The sequence below is a fragment of the Lissotriton helveticus genome, chromosome 6 (genome assembly GCF_964261635.1).
Source record: "Lissotriton helveticus chromosome 6, aLisHel1.1, whole genome shotgun sequence".
Lineage (NCBI taxonomy): Eukaryota > Metazoa > Chordata > Amphibia > Caudata > Salamandridae > Lissotriton > Lissotriton helveticus.
This window is the reverse complement of record NC_136067.1, coordinates 2102867142-2102891015: the sequence shown is the minus strand read 5'-3', so window position 1 is coordinate 2102891015 and position 23874 is coordinate 2102867142. Positions and strand designations below refer to the sequence as shown.

The following is a 23874-nucleotide window of genomic DNA, read 5'->3' as shown; positions in this document are numbered from 1 at the left end:
ATGTACCGGGAGGGGTAAATAAATAAAGGTGCACGTATGGCTGGATAGTGTGTTTATGCGGTGCATTGAAAGGGGCTTTTTAAAAGTGTACAGAGTAAAGCGAACATAGTAATATAAATGTGTCCCAATAAATCATGCTTAGAGTAGATAGGTTGGCAAGGCCCTCTGTTGCTTCACAACAGCATGACTTGTGGCTGTCAGGCTGTAAATTCCTCTCTGGGCCTAGAAGTCTGTCCTTTGTGTTGTGCTGGTCTTCTCTACCCTATGCCATGGATTCTATATTACAGCTAGTAGAGATATGACTATTCCCTTGAAGCATACAATGGGTCTGGCTAGAATCTAGCTATAGCACCTTCATTAATACAATCATGACAACATACTATACAATTCAAAAGGTACACAATTATTTATTAAAATGACAAAGATAAAAATCGATTCACAATTATAAATCATCCATTACAAAAGAACACACAATTAAAATTATTGGTCAACTAAAAAACAGTTAGACAATTTCTTGTGACCTGCACAATGAAACGGACAGACAAAAAGTTGCAAAACATGAAACTTGTAAGATACAGTTGTACATTCAATCCTGCAATATAATATAATCACTCCCTGGTTATGTAAACCAAAACTTGTATATCACCAAGGGAGGAAACAGTTTGAATTGTACTGGGTTTTGGGCGTCGACGCGTTTCGGTGGTAGTGCAGTGTTTATCTTCCACCTTTTTCAAGACAAAAAGTCAGTTGTCTGTCTCTTTACAGGGTCTTTGTGATTGTCCTATAATAAATATACATACAATTACTTTTCTGTTTGCATTTATCAGTCAATATCAATACATTATTAACAGATAACCAATTCAATTTCCTTGAGGATCGATTCCGGTCTCCACTTACTCAATTCTACAGAAATATTAATACCTCACACAGTGCATTTAACATTTCTTCTATCATATAATTTTGGCCCTTTGTTCCTTTCCATATCCATCTCTAAGTCCCCTCACTAGAGATGGACAGCTCACTCAAACTTTTTCCGGGAACAGGCATCTCCCCTCCCTTCTTGCAAATGGGCATGCTCTCCACTGCCTCATGTATATTACAGAACCATTGATAGTGGTAGCCTAGTACTGTCTTTATAGGTCCTGTTATCAAATAGGGGGCTGGATGGTACCAAATACTGTTATTGAGAGCAATTGGCGAGGGGAAACTTAGGGACTTAGCATTTGCATATACTGGTTGTGGTAGAGTCGAATTAAAGAAGAAAAAAATTTTTCTAGGTATGATCACCTGAGCAAAATATCATGCCTCTTTATTGGGATGGCTGAGGGCTCTGGCTCTTCCTTCTGACTCTGGGCTAATTATTTTGCATAAACCTAATTTTAATCAAAGTATATGGTCTTGTATATACCTGTAAATGGATATATCGTAGTGGAAACGATGTACACCACAATGCTGGGCAAATGATGTGTTTCTCAAAGTTGCTGGACCTGTTTCATCTATTTAAAAGACATGTTAGGGATCTGCATTAAATAGATATCTGTAATCTGCTATCTGCTACTCTTGTTTGAGTTAACTTTGAACACGTACCTTAACAGTAAGTAGATTTCGTGATATATGTCCTGCACTACATGTGGGTTCAAATGAATTGCCAATTTGCTTGTAGTTTAGCCGCCGTTACGTGGGAACCAAAAATCCGAATTCCAAACGTCTGCGCGGTAACTTTGTCTGGAGACGATACTCTCCTAGTGTGATTAAATGGAGAGAATTTAATCAGGGGGGCAATAATTTGGTAGTATGGGGTGGTTGGCCGTCCTCATCGTTTCCTATTCCAGCGACAAGGTTCAGCTGTTCTAAAGCATGGCGTGCGACCTCACCTACAAGCGGGCTTACCTTTAATTGCGGATAAATCGCGCTGTCTCTGGGTGTTTATGCGGTAACTCAGTCTGGAGACGATACTCTCCTAGTGTGATTAGATAGAAAGACATTGGTTAGGGAGGCAATTGTTGGGCAATATGAGGTGGTTTGGCCCTACTCCTCGTCTCCTGTTGCAGAGACAAGGATCAGCTGTTCTAAAACGTGGCGAGCGTCCTAACCTAAAAGCGGGCTTACCTTTGAAGGCGGATGAATCGCGCTGTCTCTGGGTGTCTGGTTCGCATAAGAAACACCGGTTGACGGGAGAATTATAAATGTAGGGCAATATGTCCTGATTGGTCGAGAGACTACCGCGAGTCATCCAATGAGATTCGTTCTTTTTCGGGAAGCGGATGCTTTGCATAAAATGACTTATGAACGTTGTGCCCCTATTGGATACTGACATGTCCAATGCGGATGTATGTTTGGAGTTTGGAAAAGGTTTCCACTAAGGTCCTCACTTGCCGTTTCTGTGCTGTTTAACGTGACGGGAACCTAGCCGGGGAAGGGGATGTTAATAATGTCATTTGTGCCCGCTCTATTAGATCACGTGTTGGTAAATGGTTATTCTCTATTCAGAGTCGTAATGTTTGTTAGTGCTCGTGACATTTTACGATTCGCTGCGCGTACGCTATGAGCACCAGCTCTTTAGTTGGTTTTATATTCCTATTTGTAATTACCTGATCTATTTATGTTTTATTGTAGTGGACGTCTTCCAACTGCAAAAGCGTTTGTGGGGGGAAGGTTGCAAATTGCCGTTTGAGTGGGAACTCTGTGTATAGGGGGGACCCATGGGGTCACCTCCTCTGTAGTAAATATTTGGATCGTTCCTATGCTCAAGTGGTAGATGGTTTATCTCCCTTTAGCGCACTTGAAATTTCATAGATGATTTGCTTCCCTCACAGAGACTGCCTGTGTAACGACATGTGACTACACGTGCTTTTTCGGTGTCAATTTATAAGATATATCCATGGGCAGTGCATTAGGTTATTTATAGGCACTTAGCCCAATCTTCTCTAGTGTTAAGGCCCTTATCTATGGTATTGAGATGACAGAAATACCATTGTTCTCGTATTTTTCTGCGTCTCTCTATATCACCTCCTCTTCTATTGGTTCTGATTTTTTCCAATATGAACCATCTAATATCATTGCAGGAGTGGTTCATTTTCCTGTAATGATCTGTTAGGGGTGCATTTGTTTTAGAGGTACGTATTGCAGACTTATGTTCTAGGACTCTGGTGCGTAGTTCTCTTCCAGTTTCTCCCACGTAGCCGAGGTTACAGGGGCACATAAGAAGGTATACTACGTTTTGGCTGCGGCAGTTATTAAAGGTAGTTGGCTGAAGGTTTTTACCATTGTACACTAAATTACTGCCCGTGGTGCAGTGGGGACAGATTGAACAGGTGCCACATTTGAAATTGCCTGTTATTACTTGTCCTGTCAGAGTGAGTTGTTTCTCTTTCTCTGCCGGATAAGTGTGCACAAGATTATTTTTAATTGTCTTATTGCGACGGAATGAGAACAGTGGTTTTTCAAGCAGGTTTTCGCTGTTTTGGTTTAGGATTTTCCAGTTTCTGTTTACTATATTCTTAATCTGATTGCTCAGGTGCGAATATTGTGTAACAAAAACAATCCTACCCAAGGTGGAATTATTTTGATTCGACTTTCTTTGTGGATCTAATAAACTGTCTCGATTATAATAGCGAGCACGTTTGAGTGCATTTTTAATCAATTTCTTCGGATAACCTCTATTTTCTAATTTTAGCTTAGTATTTTCCGCATGTTTATAGAAGTCATCTAGATTGGTACAGTTCCTGCGGAGTCTCAGGAATTCCCCAAATGGTACATTATCTTTTTGTGATTTCGGATGGTTGCTGGAATATAGAAGGAGGGTATTTTTATCCGTCGGCTTTGTAAAAAGTTCCACTTTCAGAGAACCCTCCTCCTCCTTGATAATGATGTCAAGGAAGTTTACCTGTTGGTTACTTTGTTGTCCAGTGAATTTTAGGTTAGGATCACCCATGTTGAGCCACTCTAGGAAATTTGAGAGATCCCCGCTGGCACCGTTCCAGATGAAAATGATGTCATCTATGTAACGGTGCCAGCAGGTGATATTCTCAAAATAGGGGGCGACCTCGTTATATATATGTTTATTTTCGAAATTACTGACGTACAAGCATGCCAGGCTCGGGGCACAGGTAGCCCCCATGCTGGTCCCTTTGATTTGGAGGTACAGGTCATCTTTAAAGAGAAAGTAGTTCTTTTTTAAAATTAGATAGATACAGGACATTATAAATTGATCGTTTCCTCCCTTAAGGTCTTCATTTTCTAAAATCGAGGCTATCACTTCGATAGTGTCATTCTGGGGTATGTTAGTGTAGAGGGCTTCGATATCTAAGACGACCAAAAATTGGGTCGCCTTATCGAACCCTCTACCTTCAAATGTTGTTATTGCATGGGTGGTATCTTTAAGGTAGGATCTCTGCTTCTTAACAATAGGCTGGAGAAAAAAATCCACGTATCTACTAAGGGGCTCCAACAGTGATCCAATGCTACTGATAATAGGTCTCATTGGTGGGTTATCTAGATGTTTATGGATCTTGGGGAGACCATATATTGCTGGGATAACTGGGTGATTGTTGAGGAGGAATTTATATTCATTGTCACTAATGTGACCTTCCTCTCTCCCTTTGTTTAGAAGTTCTACTACTTCCTGTTTAAGTGTGTTAAGATCTGTGAATTTAGCTTTTTTATAGTGTTCTTCTACACCTAAAAGATCTCTAATATTTTTTTCGTAGTGGCTAGTGTTGAAGACCACTACTCCACCTCCCTTGTCTGCTGGCTTGATAGTAAGCTCGTCGCAGTTTTGTAGTTTTGCGAGGGCTGTTCTTTGTTCGTGTGTGAGGTTGTTGTTGGGCTTGTTAATATCTTTCCTCTTATATAAGTCTTTAATTTCCATCTCCACCACGTGTTCAAATATTTCTACCTTTTTGTCCAGTGAGTTAAGGTTGGGCAAAAATGTAGACTTGGGTTTAAATCCTGTGACACTAGCTGTAGGAGTGTAATTTCTGTCTTCAAAGAAATGGTTAAGTCTTATTTTTCTAAAAAAGTTTTTTAAATCGCTTTCTAAATTAAAAAGTGGATAAAAATTTGTTGGTGCGAAACTAAATCCTTTTTGTAAGACTTCTTCCTCTATATTAGTTAAAACTCTGCTCGAGAGATTGACTATCGGGAGTTCTTTTACCTCCAGTACTGTTTGCTCCTTGTGGCTATATATTCTTTTGTGCTGTTCTGAGGTTGATGGTTGCGGGGGGGATCCTGACGATTGAAATTTCTGTGGTTCCTCTGACCCCGGAATGGGCGTCTTCCTAAAAAAGGCTCCCTATCAAAGTTACGGCCTGGTCTGTTATCCTGTGCTCTCTCTGGTTCTTCTTCGCTCCCTGATCCAGATGTTTCGGAGAATGTGATTCTCCTATTGTCATTTCCCCTTGAATAAACGGGTCTTTGTACATAAGGTCTCTCATTACCTGTGTCGTTTTTGTTTGTGTAGTAATCCTTATTAGTGTAGGGGTATACTATTTCTATTGAATATTTTTCTACATCCTTCTTGAATTTTTTGAGTTTTTTGTTAGTTAAGTACTCTCTATATCCCTCTACATCATAGTTAATTTCTTCTAATTTCTTTTTAGCGTCTTCAAGTGCTGGTGATTGTAATATCTGCGCTTCTAATTTGTCTATTTCTTTTTTCTCTATTTCTATGATTTCTTGCGCTGTTTCAATAATTAAAATCAGCCAGTCTCGGCTACAACGATTGGCTATCATAGTCCAAGTTTCTATGAATTTGGGGCATTCCACAAAAAGACCCGGTTCGTTTCTTACTTGCAACCCAATTGGAATGACTCCTTCTTTAAGGTAATCAATAAGAAATTCTGCGTGAAGTTCAGTTCTGATAAGTTTCTTTTTGGTGTTTAGAATCTTCACTAATTGTTCGTGGCTACTGTTGTTTAGGGTTTTGTTGCTCCCCCCTTTTGGATTAAGGGTCATGAGTCTGTTGTATTGATCTTCTGAAAACCCGAAAGTTTTAAGTTTATCCATGTTTGAAAGTAGTTGTTATCAAACAACTTACTGTGACTCTGAGAACCAGAGTAAATGAGACTACTGCCTCTCCAACCAGTCGGTTGTGCAAGTTATATTAAAAAAAGAGAGAGGAACCCCTTAGAATAAACAAGGGAAGTTAGGGTATTGAACCTGTAGAGATATGACTATTCCCTTGAAGCATACAATGGGTCTGGCTAGAATCTAGCTATAGCACCTTCATTAATACAATCATGACAACATACTATACAATTCAAAAGGTACACAATTATTTATTAAAATGACAAAGATAAAAATCGATTCACAATTATAAATCATCCATTACAAAAGAACACACAATTAAAATTATTGGTCAACTAAAAAACAGTTAGACAATTTCTTGTGACCTGCACAATGAAACGGACAGACAAAAAGTTGCAAAACATGAAACTTGTAAGATACAGTTGTACATTCAATCCTGCAATATAATATAATCACTCCCTGGTTATGTAAACCAAAACTTGTATATCACCAAGGGAGGAAACAGTTTGAATTGTACTGGGTTTTGGGCGTCGACGCGTTTCGGTGGTAGTGCAGTGTTTATCTTCCACCTTTTTCAAGACAAAAAGTCAGTTGTCTGTCTCTTTACAGGGTCTTTGTGATTGTCCTATAATAAATATACATACAATTACTTTTCTGTTTGCATTTATCAGTCAATATCAATACATTATTAACAGATAACCAATTCAATTTCCTTGAGGATCGATTCCGGTCTCCACTTACTCAATTCTACAGAAATATTAATACCTCACACAGTGCATTTAACATTTCTTCTATCATATAATTTTGGCCCTTTGTTCCTTTCCATATCCATCTCTAAGTCCCCTCACTAGAGATGGACAGCTCACTCAAACTTTTTCCGGGAACAGGCATCTCCCCTCCCTTCTTGCAAATGGGCATGCTCTCCACTGCCTCATGTATATTACAGAACCATTGATAGTGGTAGCCTAGTACTGTCTTTATAGGTCCTGTTATCAAATAGGGGGCTGGATGGTACCAAATACTGTTATTGAGAGCAATTGGCGAGGGGAAACTTAGGGACTTAGCATTTGCATATACTGGTTGTGGTAGAGTCGAATTAAAGAAGAAAAAAATTTTTCTAGGTATGATCACCTGAGCAAAATATCATGCCTCTTTATTGGGATGGCTGAGGGCTCTGGCTCTTCCTTCTGACTCTGGGCTAATTATTTTGCATAAACCTAATTTTAATCAAAGTATATGGTCTTGTATATACCTGTAAATGGATATATCGTAGTGGAAACGATGTACACCACAATGCTGGGCAAATGATGTGTTTCTCAAAGTTGCTGGACCTGTTTCATCTATTTAAAAGACATGTTAGGGATCTGCATTAAATAGATATCTGTAATCTGCTATCTGCTACTCTTGTTTGAGTTAACTTTGAACACGTACCTTAACAGTAAGTAGATTTCGTGATATATGTCCTGCACTACATGTGGGTTCAAATGAATTGCCAATTTGCTTGTAGTTTAGCCGCCGTTACGTGGGAACCAAAAATCCGAATTCCAAACGTCTGCGCGGTAACTTTGTCTGGAGACGATACTCTCCTAGTGTGATTAAATGGAGAGAATTTAATCAGGGGGGCAATAATTTGGTAGTATGGGGTGGTTGGCCGTCCTCATCGTTTCCTATTCCAGCGACAAGGTTCAGCTGTTCTAAAGCATGGCGTGCGACCTCACCTACAAGCGGGCTTACCTTTAATTGCGGATAAATCGCGCTGTCTCTGGGTGTTTATGCGGTAACTCAGTCTGGAGACGATACTCTCCTAGTGTGATTAGATAGAAAGACATTGGTTAGGGAGGCAATTGTTGGGCAATATGAGGTGGTTTGGCCCTACTCCTCGTCTCCTGTTGCAGAGACAAGGATCAGCTGTTCTAAAACGTGGCGAGCGTCCTAACCTAAAAGCGGGCTTACCTTTGAAGGCGGATGAATCGCGCTGTCTCTGGGTGTCTGGTTCGCATAAGAAACACCGGTTGACGGGAGAATTATAAATGTAGGGCAATATGTCCTGATTGGTCGAGAGACTACCGCGAGTCATCCAATGAGATTCGTTCTTTTTCGGGAAGCGGATGCTTTGCATAAAATGACTTATGAACGTTGTGCCCCTATTGGATACTGACATGTCCAATGCGGATGTATGTTTGGAGTTTGGAAAAGGTTTCCACTAAGGTCCTCACTTGCCGTTTCTGTGCTGTTTAACGTGACGGGAACCTAGCCGGGGAAGGGGATGTTAATAATGTCATTTGTGCCCGCTCTATTAGATCACGTGTTGGTAAATGGTTATTCTCTATTCAGAGTCGTAATGTTTGTTAGTGCTCGTGACATTTTACGATTCGCTGCGCGTACGCTATGAGCACCAGCTCTTTAGTTGGTTTTATATTCCTATTTGTAATTACCTGATCTATTTATGTTTTATTGTAGTGGACGTCTTCCAACTGCAAAAGCGTTTGTGGGGGGAAGGTTGCAAATTGCCGTTTGAGTGGGAACTCTGTGTATAGGGGGGACCCATGGGGTCACCTCCTCTGTAGTAAATATTTGGATCGTTCCTATGCTCAAGTGGTAGATGGTTTATCTCCCTTTAGCGCACTTGAAATTTCATAGATGATTTGCTTCCCTCACAGAGACTGCCTGTGTAACGACATGTGACTACACGTGCTTTTTCGGTGTCAATTTATAAGATATATCCATGGGCAGTGCATTAGGTTATTTATAGGCACTTAGCCCAATCTTCTCTAGTGTTAAGGCCCTTATCTATGGTATTGAGATGACAGAAATACCATTGTTCTCGTATTTTTCTGCGTCTCTCTATATCACCTCCTCTTCTATTGGTTCTGATTTTTTCCAATATGAACCATCTAATATCATTGCAGGAGTGGTTCATTTTCCTGTAATGATCTGTTAGGGGTGCATTTGTTTTAGAGGTACGTATTGCAGACTTATGTTCTAGGACTCTGGTGCGTAGTTCTCTTCCAGTTTCTCCCACGTAGCCGAGGTTACAGGGGCACATAAGAAGGTATACTACGTTTTGGCTGCGGCAGTTATTAAAGGTAGTTGGCTGAAGGTTTTTACCATTGTACACTAAATTACTGCCCGTGGTGCAGTGGGGACAGATTGAACAGGTGCCACATTTGAAATTGCCTGTTATTACTTGTCCTGTCAGAGTGAGTTGTTTCTCTTTCTCTGCCGGATAAGTGTGCACAAGATTATTTTTAATTGTCTTATTGCGACGGAATGAGAACAGTGGTTTTTCAAGCAGGTTTTCGCTGTTTTGGTTTAGGATTTTCCAGTTTCTGTTTACTATATTCTTAATCTGATTGCTCAGGTGCGAATATTGTGTAACAAAAACAATCCTACCCAAGGTGGAATTATTTTGATTCGACTTTCTTTGTGGATCTAATAAACTGTCTCGATTATAATAGCGAGCACGTTTGAGTGCATTTTTAATCAATTTCTTCGGATAACCTCTATTTTCTAATTTTAGCTTAGTATTTTCCGCATGTTTATAGAAGTCATCTAGATTGGTACAGTTCCTGCGGAGTCTCAGGAATTCCCCAAATGGTACATTATCTTTTTGTGATTTCGGATGGTTGCTGGAATATAGAAGGAGGGTATTTTTATCCGTCGGCTTTGTAAAAAGTTCCACTTTCAGAGAACCCTCCTCCTCCTTGATAATGATGTCAAGGAAGTTTACCTGTTGGTTACTTTGTTGTCCAGTGAATTTTAGGTTAGGATCACCCATGTTGAGCCACTCTAGGAAATTTGAGAGATCCCCGCTGGCACCGTTCCAGATGAAAATGATGTCATCTATGTAACGGTGCCAGCAGGTGATATTCTCAAAATAGGGGGCGACCTCGTTATATATATGTTTATTTTCGAAATTACTGACGTACAAGCATGCCAGGCTCGGGGCACAGGTAGCCCCCATGCTGGTCCCTTTGATTTGGAGGTACAGGTCATCTTTAAAGAGAAAGTAGTTCTTTTTTAAAATTAGATAGATACAGGACATTATAAATTGATCGTTTCCTCCCTTAAGGTCTTCATTTTCTAAAATCGAGGCTATCACTTCGATAGTGTCATTCTGGGGTATGTTAGTGTAGAGGGCTTCGATATCTAAGACGACCAAAAATTGGGTCGCCTTATCGAACCCTCTACCTTCAAATGTTGTTATTGCATGGGTGGTATCTTTAAGGTAGGATCTCTGCTTCTTAACAATAGGCTGGAGAAAAAAATCCACGTATCTACTAAGGGGCTCCAACAGTGATCCAATGCTACTGATAATAGGTCTCATTGGTGGGTTATCTAGATGTTTATGGATCTTGGGGAGACCATATATTGCTGGGATAACTGGGTGATTGTTGAGGAGGAATTTATATTCATTGTCACTAATGTGACCTTCCTCTCTCCCTTTGTTTAGAAGTTCTACTACTTCCTGTTTAAGTGTGTTAAGATCTGTGAATTTAGCTTTTTTATAGTGTTCTTCTACACCTAAAAGATCTCTAATATTTTTTTCGTAGTGGCTAGTGTTGAAGACCACTACTCCACCTCCCTTGTCTGCTGGCTTGATAGTAAGCTCGTCGCAGTTTTGTAGTTTTGCGAGGGCTGTTCTTTGTTCGTGTGTGAGGTTGTTGTTGGGCTTGTTAATATCTTTCCTCTTATATAAGTCTTTAATTTCCATCTCCACCACGTGTTCAAATATTTCTACCTTTTTGTCCAGTGAGTTAAGGTTGGGCAAAAATGTAGACTTGGGTTTAAATCCTGTGACACTAGCTGTAGGAGTGTAATTTCTGTCTTCAAAGAAATGGTTAAGTCTTATTTTTCTAAAAAAGTTTTTTAAATCGCTTTCTAAATTAAAAAGTGGATAAAAATTTGTTGGTGCGAAACTAAATCCTTTTTGTAAGACTTCTTCCTCTATATTAGTTAAAACTCTGCTCGAGAGATTGACTATCGGGAGTTCTTTTACCTCCAGTACTGTTTGCTCCTTGTGGCTATATATTCTTTTGTGCTGTTCTGAGGTTGATGGTTGCGGGGGGGATCCTGACGATTGAAATTTCTGTGGTTCCTCTGACCCCGGAATGGGCGTCTTCCTAAAAAAGGCTCCCTATCAAAGTTACGGCCTGGTCTGTTATCCTGTGCTCTCTCTGGTTCTTCTTCGCTCCCTGATCCAGATGTTTCGGAGAATGTGATTCTCCTATTGTCATTTCCCCTTGAATAAACGGGTCTTTGTACATAAGGTCTCTCATTACCTGTGTCGTTTTTGTTTGTGTAGTAATCCTTATTAGTGTAGGGGTATACTATTTCTATTGAATATTTTTCTACATCCTTCTTGAATTTTTTGAGTTTTTTGTTAGTTAAGTACTCTCTATATCCCTCTACATCATAGTTAATTTCTTCTAATTTCTTTTTAGCGTCTTCAAGTGCTGGTGATTGTAATATCTGCGCTTCTAATTTGTCTATTTCTTTTTTCTCTATTTCTATGATTTCTTGCGCTGTTTCAATAATTAAAATCAGCCAGTCTCGGCTACAACGATTGGCTATCATAGTCCAAGTTTCTATGAATTTGGGGCATTCCACAAAAAGACCCGGTTCGTTTCTTACTTGCAACCCAATTGGAATGACTCCTTCTTTAAGGTAATCAATAAGAAATTCTGCGTGAAGTTCAGTTCTGATAAGTTTCTTTTTGGTGTTTAGAATCTTCACTAATTGTTCGTGGCTACTGTTGTTTAGGGTTTTGTTGCTCCCCCCTTTTGGATTAAGGGTCATGAGTCTGTTGTATTGATCTTCTGAAAACCCGAAAGTTTTAAGTTTATCCATGTTTGAAAGTAGTTGTTATCAAACAACTTACTGTGACTCTGAGAACCAGAGTAAATGAGACTACTGCCTCTCCAACCAGTCGGTTGTGCAAGTTATATTAAAAAAAGAGAGAGGAACCCCTTAGAATAAACAAGGGAAGTTAGGGTATTGAACCTGTAGAGATATGACTATTCCCTTGAAGCATACAATGGGTCTGGCTAGAATCTAGCTATAGCACCTTCATTAATACAATCATGACAACATACTATACAATTCAAAAGGTACACAATTATTTATTAAAATGACAAAGATAAAAATCGATTCACAATTATAAATCATCCATTACAAAAGAACACACAATTAAAATTATTGGTCAACTAAAAAACAGTTAGACAATTTCTTGTGACCTGCACAATGAAACGGACAGACAAAAAGTTGCAAAACATGAAACTTGTAAGATACAGTTGTACATTCAATCCTGCAATATAATATAATCACTCCCTGGTTATGTAAACCAAAACTTGTATATCACCAAGGGAGGAAACAGTTTGAATTGTACTGGGTTTTGGGCGTCGACGCGTTTCGGTGGTAGTGCAGTGTTTATCTTCCACCTTTTTCAAGACAAAAAGTCAGTTGTCTGTCTCTTTACAGGGTCTTTGTGATTGTCCTATAATAAATATACATACAATTACTTTTCTGTTTGCATTTATCAGTCAATATCAATACATTATTAACAGATAACCAATTCAATTTCCTTGAGGATCGATTCCGGTCTCCACTTACTCAATTCTACAGAAATATTAATACCTCACACAGTGCATTTAACATTTCTTCTATCATATAATTTTGGCCCTTTGTTCCTTTCCATATCCATCTCTAAGTCCCCTCACTAGAGATGGACAGCTCACTCAAACTTTTTCCGGGAACAGGCATCTCCCCTCCCTTCTTGCAAATGGGCATGCTCTCCACTGCCTCATGTATATTACAGAACCATTGATAGTGGTAGCCTAGTACTGTCTTTATAGGTCCTGTTATCAAATAGGGGGCTGGATGGTACCAAATACTGTTATTGAGAGCAATTGGCGAGGGGAAACTTAGGGACTTAGCATTTGCATATACTGGTTGTGGTAGAGTCGAATTAAAGAAGAAAAAAATTTTTCTAGGTATGATCACCTGAGCAAAATATCATGCCTCTTTATTGGGATGGCTGAGGGCTCTGGCTCTTCCTTCTGACTCTGGGCTAATTATTTTGCATAAACCTAATTTTAATCAAAGTATATGGTCTTGTATATACCTGTAAATGGATATATCGTAGTGGAAACGATGTACACCACAATGCTGGGCAAATGATGTGTTTCTCAAAGTTGCTGGACCTGTTTCATCTATTTAAAAGACATGTTAGGGATCTGCATTAAATAGATATCTGTAATCTGCTATCTGCTACTCTTGTTTGAGTTAACTTTGAACACGTACCTTAACAGTAAGTAGATTTCGTGATATATGTCCTGCACTACATGTGGGTTCAAATGAATTGCCAATTTGCTTGTAGTTTAGCCGCCGTTACGTGGGAACCAAAAATCCGAATTCCAAACGTCTGCGCGGTAACTTTGTCTGGAGACGATACTCTCCTAGTGTGATTAAATGGAGAGAATTTAATCAGGGGGGCAATAATTTGGTAGTATGTTACAGCTACAACTTGCAAGGGAGTGGTGTTTGAAATGGCACCACAGAGATATGGTCTGTGCCCGACGCATTGAGCAAGGATTGTTTCTTTTTACAGTTCGAAAGTAATCGTGTGTAAAGAAAGTGAACTCAAGACCTGGCTGTTCGAGCAGTAGCGGACCCCCCTCCCCAAGCGCCTTGAGACCCTCCGGGTGAGTAGCGCGCTATACAAATTTCTTGTTTGATTGATTGAATACACTACATGTAGAAAGTCCTATAGAAGGTAAGAAACTCAGAAAGAGCTAATGTTACAAACCTCTCTGGAGATGCAGCAGAACAAGTGCAATTGTTCTTATGCTGTGTGTTTTGTATCAGAAATCACAAAATGCCATCTACAGGGTGTTCCTTTCAAGCTGCTGCAGACTATTTCTTTAGGATGCTTAGATAGACTTCTCTGGTGTAGTAAGGATTCTATAGCAAGACCGGAGGCTTCTGATTATGCTGTCTCAATTTCTTTACTGAACTCACAGCAGCCAATGAAAGTAAAACTACACACTGTAAAAAACATCATTACCCATGAGGCTTTGAACCACGCCTCCTTATCACAGCCACTGGCAACATCACAAAGTATACAAAATAGAGAGGCACCATCCTGGCTACATCTTTCTTGGCTGCTCTGCTCCGCAGCCCAGATAAGTGCCTCTCTATTTTGTCTACTTGCTTAATGCGTGTTAAGGTTTTATATTACTGTTTGGAGGTTTCTCCTGTGTTTTGGGGCAGTGTGTATAATTCGCCACAAGTGTTTTGCAATGTTTTGGTTCACTCTATTTAATTGTGCTGCGTTAATTGTGTTGCCCCGAGCGCTTCACCCCGATTTGTTTGCGCAGACCATGAGTATGCGAGGACCATGCAAGATAGATCTATTTTCCTCTCGCCTCAATGCTCAGCTCCCTTGGTTCTTCAGTTGGAGACCAGAGCCGATGGCGAAGGGAACGGATACGTTCCTTCAACATTGGGGGCAACAGAGGAACTATGTGTTTCCCCCGTTTGCCTGGATCCCGAGAGTGGCGGCCTTTGTCCGTCGGCAGACGGTCTCAATAGTATTGGTGACACGGTTGTGGAAGACTCAGTCGTGGTTTCCCACACTATTGGAGTTGTCTGTGGATCTTCCGTTTCAACTTCTGAATTTTCCCAACGCTTCTCCAGGACCCAGTGGGGGCTTGCCATCCACTGGTCCTGCAGAAACAACTAACTCTGATAACTCAGGAGACATGCGAGCATTACAGGTCTTTCACAGGCAGCTGCCGGCTTCATACAGCAGGCTTGGGCTCCATCCACCTGAAAGCGATATTCAGCTTCCTGGAAGAGATGGGTGGGTTGGTGCCTTCAACTGCAGGTGGATCCTGTGGGATCAGATGTGACTGAGATTTTAAACTTCCTCTCTGAGTGTGCAGAGTCAGGCCTTACGTACAGATCAGTTAATAACTTCAGTTCCGCCATCTCAGCAGGTCACGATCATATTGATGGTAAACCCGTGGGGTTGCAGCCTCTGGTTTGTAAATTGTTTAAAGGTGTTAAAGTGGCTAATCCACCTCGTCCCAGATATTCGACTTTATGGGATGTTTCTAAGGTCCTTTCCCTTCTGGAATCTTGGCCAAATAAGGCAGATCTTTAATTGAAGCAGTTATCTGCCAAACCCACCATGTTATTATGCCTCATCTCCTGTCGCAGAGTGTCTGATGTACGAGCTTTAGATCTTGCAGACAGAATGTTTTCTCCACAGGGTGTTTCTTTTGTAATTACGAGACGGATGAAGACTATGTCACGTTCAGTGGAGTATCCTTCTTTCCCTCATAATAGTAAATTATGTGTCTTGCAATGTTTGAAATGTTATGAGGAGCATACTCTTGCACATAGGTCTGACCCGTAGGGTCAGTTCTTAATATCAGTTCAAAAACCTTTCAAGCCAGTCTCTGCTGCCACCTTGACTAGGTGGGTAAGATGGGTAATGTCAGAAGTAGGTATTGATATTTCTGTATACGGTGCCCATTCTGCGAGGGGATCTATGGCCTCCAAGTCGTATTTGTTGGGATCTTGTTTGGAAGACATCCTGAAAGCAGCTGACTGGTCTACAGATTCTATGTTTGAAGTTTTCTATTACAAGCCTATCTCTCATGTTTCTTCTGTTGTTATTGATGAGCTTTGAACCAGTGTAATCAGAAGCCTCCGGTCCTGCTATAGTATACAACATTTTCCAGCTATCGCAACAAGATTTTTAGATTCTATTAAGGACACAGAGGCGAGGATCATCCCACCCGATGGGACAGTTTATCTCAACTGTTATGTTGTTTGATTGTTATGTTCATAACAGTATTAATGCCCACCCTATGAGAATCAGATTTGTGGGTCCCCTTTCTCAACCTTGTTTCTGTTTTAGGAAATGATTCCAACAAGAACTGAATGGTTACTCCGGATGGAAATGGATCATCCTCATGTGAAAAGTGGATGACTTCAGGACGTGTGAATATATTCTCTGTTGAGAATGGAAAAGAACTGTTACATCTCTGTTGAGAGTTGAGACTTTGTTTGGTTCGTTATTTTTGGACTACTGTTTCGCAAAGAAAGAGGAAGCCAGAATGGTGCCTCTCTATTTTGTATACTTTGTGATGTTGCCATTGGCTGTGATAAGGAGGCGTGGTTCAAAGCCTCATGGGTAATGATGTTATTTACAGTGTGTAGTTTTACTTTCATTGGCTGCTGTGAGTTCAGTAAAGAAATTGAGACAGCATAATCCTCGCCTCCGTGTCCTTAATAGAATGTAAAATTCTTGTAGCGATAGCTGGAAAGTTTTGTATTCAGGCTTATTGTTTTTTCCACATGCTTCAAAGAGCACTTCCTTCCCTAATAATGCTTCTAGGACTGCCTGTGTGATAATAGCAAGACTTCTACAGGATAGGCCTAAGTGTGACCCCCCCCACCCACCCTAATCTTGCCGCTATGTATCACAAAGTCATGTATTGAGTCCTCCAAATGAAAACCTTACACACTTTCAGAGATGATGCTTTGATCTAAGTGGGACTGCAATCTGAAGACCCGTCCCTTAGTAAAAAAGGAATTGTCTCCTACCCTTCCCAGGACAGCTAGAAAAAGCATGCTGTTCTGAGCAGGACACTCTAATCTAGACATAATCACAGATCGCATTCATATCCACCCGTGACTATTACCTAAATCTCAAATGCTTTTCGGGTAGCATCTTGGTTCTAGCCGATATGTCACTTGTGTTTTATATTCTTTGTAAATAGCTTATGCAAAAATGTTATCCTGTAAATATGTAACACTGACTTAAATATTACCACAGTGTACAGAATACTGATAATTTCTGATTTGAATATGCAACTTCTTTGTTGACACTGTTCTCCCAAATGGCAGCTTCAATGTATCAAGCTAATATACACTTTTGCCCGTTCATCCTATTGATTTAGTGAAGAGGTAAGGCAAGTAGATTTATTTGTAGGACAAGTAGATTTCTGTAAAATTTTGTCCCTTTAACAAGTAATGTTTTTTAAACAATTCCACACCCCTGCTCAACTAATAATATTTTTTTTCAAAGACTTGCCACAAAGAAATTGGCAATAAGGAGTAGCATGCCAGTAAATCTCTTCTGCTTAATTGGTTGCAAAGTCTGAATTTTTTAATATTTTATGGGGTTAAGGCATCTGCTACAGAGGAGCCCAGTACATCACAGGGAATAATAATAATAATGGTGAATTACCTTTGGAAGTTAAAGCTTTTGTTAGAGAGATCTGTGTTTTGTGTAGTCCCAGATCAGCATCAAAGTAGTATAGAAGGCTGTGTCTCCTGCAAAGCACATCCGTAACATGCAGATGAGAGATTTTTATTTTTATCTATCTAGGTAAGTAAGTTACTGCTTTGAACACAGAGATCCTTTTGTTAATTGCAGTTCATAAATTATAATCCTTCTAATATAGCTGAGTGAGCTGTGAAGGACATGTGACTCCCACACCTTATAACCCTCACTGACTCATGTAACATATCATGTACATTGATTTACACACTTACATGATTTATCAATGTCTAATGTGTATGTTATGTAAAGCGCTCTGACACCCTGCATTGGGATGAGTAGCGCTATAAAAGAAATAAAATAGTACTATTTAAACTGTTATTTTTGTAGACACTTGGACAGACACACACACCTGGCATTCTTAATAAAGGGACTAAACAAAGTCAAAAGCACGCATCTCTTAAGCACCTGTGAAGAGATAACAAGCTGTGTGCTTTTGCTTCACCTCCCTTGTATTATTTGTATTTAAGTGAAGTTCCCAGGCCAAGTCCAGTCAGGATACTCGATCAAAAGGAGCCGCCTGACGGCCCCTTAACTTGGCCTTTATCTTCGACAAAGAGGTCAGGGGTTTCTGACAAATTGCCCCTTATTCTTTTAACATAGCAATGTTGTTTACTTTTCTTTTTCTGATGCAAATTGAGAAGGCTTATTTTAAAGCGACTGTGCCACAACTCTGGCGAGGTGTAGGGTGTTAGATGCTGTATAAAACGAGAGCCAGGGATACACAATGGACGAGCATTGACAAAATCAGACTTTAGGGGCAGTGGAAATGGAATGTGTGTGTGTACAAAGCTGGAGAACTTTCTTGAGCTCTCGTTGTGGAAAAATATGAGTGAAAAGTTCCATAAACGCCAGAATTATAACAAAAAACAGCAAACACATCTATATTATTAAAATCATTTTAAGCAAACGATATTCTTCTGAAATTAATTCACATGAGAATTCTCTTTTTTTGCACAAAAGCACTCCTTGTGCCAGTGAAGCTGTGTAAAAATAAAAAATAAACAATTTGACAAACCTGCAATAAGTTAAATGTATCTAAACAACACAAGCAGTTGCAGTCCACCACCTGCTCCTTTTTCATTTGGTTTATCTAAAGACGGCGCTTGAGATACTTGTCCCTATGACCATTCCTCAGAGAGAACTTTTCTCCATTTCATTTTTTCTGCAAGTTTTATTGCCTTATGAGTCAGCGCATAAGAGTCTCTAAAAGGAGAACAGGCAGCTTTCTGCCACCAAGCCCTGATTTCGCGGGCACTTTTGTAAAAAGCATCATGCATCAGGTTAAGTCTGGCTCACCAAAAGACCCTGCGCCCCGCGCATCCTTCTCCTAGTCATCCATCACATCTCACCCACCATTCTGGATCTACTCAACATCTCCCTCTACACTGGTACTGTCCCACCCCCTGGAAGCAAGCCATGGTCAAAGCCCTTTTAAAAAAATCAAACTTAGATCAGAATAACCCTTCTAACTACCGACCCATCTCCCTACTGTCCTGGCTTAGCAAACTCCTAGAAAAACATGTCCACGCCGTACTAACAAACTTTCTGGAGACAAACACAAGTCTGGACCCGTCCCAGACTGGATTCCGCCCCCTCCATGGGACTGAAACCGCCCTGGTCGCAGTGACGGAGGAGGCCAGAAGGATCCTGGACAATGGAGGTTCGACAGCCATCATTCTCCTTGACCTAAGTGCCTCCTTCGACACTGTAAACCATAACATCTTACTGCACCGACTCAGCGGGATAGGAATCTCAGGAATGGCAATTACCTGGCTCAGGTCCTTTCTCTCTGATCGTTCCTTCCAGGTATTTGAGAGGGAATGCACCTCCCCCAGCAAACCTTTGAACTGTGGGGTACCACAGGGCTCCTCTCTAAGCCCCACCCTTTTTAATGTTTACATGAGCCCACTGGCTGAGATCGTCCGCCCCTTCGGAGTAAAAATCGTCACCTACGCGGACGATACCCAGCTAGTGGTTGCTCTAGATCCCCCCCTTAACTCACACCATGGCCTGAAAAAATGTCTGGAAGCAGTCACCGAATGGATGACATCCTCCTGCCTCAAATTAAACGGGGACAAAACGGAGCGTATGCTCCTTGGGAACACCATTGATAAGAGTATAGATCCACTCTTGCCCCCCTGTCTGGGTCCTCCCCCTCCACCCAAAGATTCGATCAAAAGCCTCGGCATATGGTTGACAAGTCACTCAACTTTAACCACCAGGCGGCCAAACTATCTGCCACCTGCTTAGGCCTTCTAAGACTCCTGCGCAAAATCCTCCTGCTCCTACCTTTTCAGGCCTGACGGATTATGATACAAGGTCTAATTCTGTCCCGTTTGGACTGTGGGAATACCCTATACCTCGGGGGCCCCCAGTCCACCCTAAATAAGCTACAGATAATCCAGAACTGTGCCGCCAGAACCCTTCTCCAAATCCCTCGGCGAGTCTCGGTTAAATCCAGACTAAAAGATCTTCACTGGTTCCCAGTAAGGGCAAGGATAGAATTCAAGGCTATGTGCATTGCACATCGTTCTTACTGGGGAACAGGACCCATCATCAATCACCCCCTGACATCCGACTACCATCCCAACAGACAACTCAGATCAGGATCCTCCTACCTCGCCATAATACCCAGATTCAAGAGAGCCAGATACAGAGGCCGCTCATTCTCTCACAATCCCGCTAGGCTCTGGAATGCCCTTCCTCTCACACTCAGATCAGAGCCCAAACTACTTGCCTTCCGAAAACTCCTAAAAACCCTGCTCTTTAACAAACCAGAGTAGCTTTCAGCGCCTCTGTCTCAAGCATGACCTCTTGCAGTGCTAGGACGCCTTAGGGTAGCCACCGCGCTTTACAAATTGTCTTTTCATTTCATTTCATTTCAAGTTGTTGATGTGCTCCTTCAGTGACGGAATTTGAAAGTGAAAGAGAACAGTTTAGTGTGTTCAAATTCTTTAGCCATTCTTGGATTGGTAAAGGTTTATGTTTAGGGGAAAAGAGTAGTAGCTCAGTCTTGTTAGGGTTCAGCATTGGTAATTGGTGTTTAACCAGGTTTGTATCTTATTTAGTGTGGCATTCAAATGCCTGATGTCTCCGGGTGATGGTATTTTGTAGTAGAGTTGTGTGACATCAGCATATAGGTGATAGCTGACTCCAGCTTGGATCAGAATAACTGGGAGGGGTTCCATGAGGAGATTAAATGGGTCTGGAGAGAGGATTGAACCATGAGGTACTCCATGTGAAACTAGTGCAGGCTTTGAGAGACCGCTGTGGTTTTGTTTTTGTTGAGAACAATGTTGCAGATAGGACGTGGCCCATGTCAGGAAAATGCCTTTGATCCCAGTGCAGTTCTTGAGTGTCTCTAGTACCCCTGGATGGTATACTGTATTGAATGCCGCAATAAGTCAAATAGTTGGAGGCAGGAACTGATGAAGCTGGAATGCGTCCTGTCCTGTGAATAGCTGCTAGAAAGCATCCTGCTATCACATGAGGATGTGAAAACATAGGCAAAGCTAACGCAATTATTAAGCAGTTCTGGGAAACCATTCCCCGGGTAGCTGTGCTCTTTAACACCTTCCATGCTCAGGACGGCTCCCGGCGGTCATGAGTCACAGTAGGCCTGTGCTCATGACGGCCGGGAGCCGTCCAAATGTTGCCGCTCCACCCGCGTGTGGTTAATTCCCCAGCTGTGCGGGAGAATTAATCAGTGGGCGGAGTTCGGACGGCTCCCGGCCGTCATGAGCACACGCCTACTGTGACTCATGACGGCCGGTAGCCATCCTGAGTACCCCAGGGCCATGCCCAGCCCCGCCCCCCCCTGGCACTGCGGTGGAATTTGCCGCACGGCGAAGGGGTTATAAGACAGTAATTATTATTAATAAACAAAAACATTGACAATAAATAAAAACACCTTCTTGTGAAAGAGTAAAATACTGTCACTCAAAGTGAAGTTGGCCAGTGGTTCCAGTATGCTGTATTCTGTAGTGGGTGGAAGCAAAATGTGAATGGCACAAAAACCTACCAATGGAAGGATGGCTGAAAGCCTCTTTAAGTAAGTGAATTATACATGCAATTTTTGCAAAATAAGAGGTCTTGGCTAACACCAGTCCAAACAGAAAATGGTGCACATGTCATTCTGCAGGTGTGCACATTTGTGGAGCAAAATTTGTATGCTTACAGAATGAGGCAACAGTAGCCACATCGTTGCACTTTAAAAAAAATCTTTTCTAATGTTATGCAACATTGGGAAAACCTGCACGTATACAAGGTGAGACATATTGACTTTAACAGTGTGCGTTTAAAATGATTGTATATCTCGTGTTCCATGTGTAGATCTGGTCAGAGACTCGGATCTCTAGAGTTACACTATGTGGAAGATGCTCAGATTACCTGTCTGGGTCCTATCCCGGGCTGTTTGGAAGTATAAAGGACTCCCTTGTAGCTGTTGCATATGTTTACTGTCATTATTGTGATACTGTGTGTCTGACTCCCCCGGTACTCGCTCGTAACGCCAGCTACTTCCTCCCCCTACCCCGGTCCACCATGGGCTTGGCCGATTGCTGTGGAGGGTAGGCGGGGCGACCAATCACAAACTTGGACGCTGGAAGGGTGGAGTCTGGGGTCAGTGCGCCAGCCACTTAATGAGATGCATTTTCGGACGCGCAGTGGACGCGCCTAAGGCAAGCACGCCTAAGGCAAGCCCGTCTGCGCCCGCCCGTCCGCGCCTGTGCCGCGACCAGCGCCAGGCAGGCTGCCGGAGGACGCACAATAAGGAAAATATGCTGGTCTAGGTCTCAACTGTTAGCTATGAGGCCACAGACCAGTGGCTGCGGCACTATGTGCAACCCCTCTCAGCTACTCGTCGAACACTTTGTCTGCAAGGACTGCTGCTTCCTTCTAGATGCGCTCACTATTTGCCCGAGTAAAAGATGCAATAAGGAACCATACAGTGAGCCTCCTAGAGAGGTAAAGGCTTGTCTCCTCAATTGTCGATCTCTCCCGCGACACGCAGGTGAAATTTGGCTCTCACTTACTACCCACTCATGGGACCTGATGTTTCTAACTGAGACTTGGGTCAAAGATTCCTCTAACCCAGACATCTCGCTTGCAATTCCCCCAGATTACCATTTTGTTGGGATCAGTCGGCCAGGGACAAAAGCGGGAGGTGGGATCGCCATCATTTTACAGTCCCACTGGAAAATAACCTCCAGGAAATTAACCAATACAGGCCCTATTGAGACGATGTACTTCAGTATTACGGATCCTACTCATTTGATCCTTGCTGGTGTCCTAATCTATAACCCCCCAGGCACACAGCCTTCTCATCTCACTGAGTTACTAGTGACCCTTGCCGACCTATCCCTAAAACACCCACATTTTTCCATCTTAGGTGATTTCAAACTACATGTGGATGATACTTCTTGCCTAAAATCGAGGTCCCTAGTTGAAACGCTAGCTGGAATAAACCTGGACCATAGAGTTCATGGCCCCACCCACATGGCAGGCCACACCTTAGATCTGGTTTTTACGAACTTGTTGGCCCTTTCTACTCTGCCACCACTTCTCCTGACCTGGTCCGACCACTCGCTCATTCCCTTCAATCTGACTATCCCCCCCCCACTGACCATGAACAGTGGAATACCGAATCTGGGTATAAAATTGTACAAAGTCACATGTGACGCACTTGAACCAGCACTTTCAAACTAGGATTGGCGCTCTTCTGAGGATTTAGACGCTGATGTGAGGAAGTTCAATATGATTCTCATTACAGCTATAGATGCTATTGCCCCCTTACTGCCCCTTTCTTCTGCCCGCTTGAAACCCTCGGCCCCATGGTTCTCCCCGAACCTACGGACAGAAAGTAAATGTAAAAAACTCGAGCGCCTCTGGCGACGCACCTACGATCCTCTTGCCAAAAATACTTATAGAACTGCTTTACAAAAGTTTCATAAATTAAAACAGGCCACGATGAAAGAATATTTCGCCAACAAAATTAACTCTGCAGATAATTCGGCCAAAACCCTCTATCAAATTGTGAAGGATTTCACAAAACCATCAGCTCTTACCCGTCTCTCCAAACCTAGTCAAGAACTCTGTGACGGTCTCTCACAGTTTTTTCATCATAAAATCATTGATATTTTCTCCTCCTTCACACCGATTAGGGGGCATGATGAGGGCATTTCAGCTCAGCCCCCCCCCCACCCCCCGGCTAGTGTAAACATATATTTTTTTTAAAGACCTTTATTGTGCAAATTCAAAAGACATAGTAATACACCTACATCCCAAGGGCGGGCAGTTTGCTACATAATGTTGGTAAAGAAAACACAGCCATTCAGCCGACATCCCTGGGGTCCGGCGGCGCAATGCAAGAAGGTATACACAAAACTGTAAGGCAGTAGTGGTGGTCTGTTTTCTTTTTATCAAAACAAAGAAATAAACAACTAATAAAAGCGGAGTCAAGAGCAGTTCTGAGGATTGCAGTACAGCGT

At 41.8% G+C, this 23874-nt stretch overlaps 1 protein-coding gene across 1 annotated transcript in view; it reads left to right on the top strand.

The window, feature by feature from the left end:
- Nucleotides 1-23874, top strand: part of LOC144764056 (uncharacterized) — a 46091-nt gene that overhangs the window by 10171 nt on the left and 12046 nt on the right. Inside the window, 1 exon segment of the mRNA XM_078650209.1 lies at nt 13637-13730. The gene's annotated coding sequence lies outside the window, so the exon portion shown is untranslated.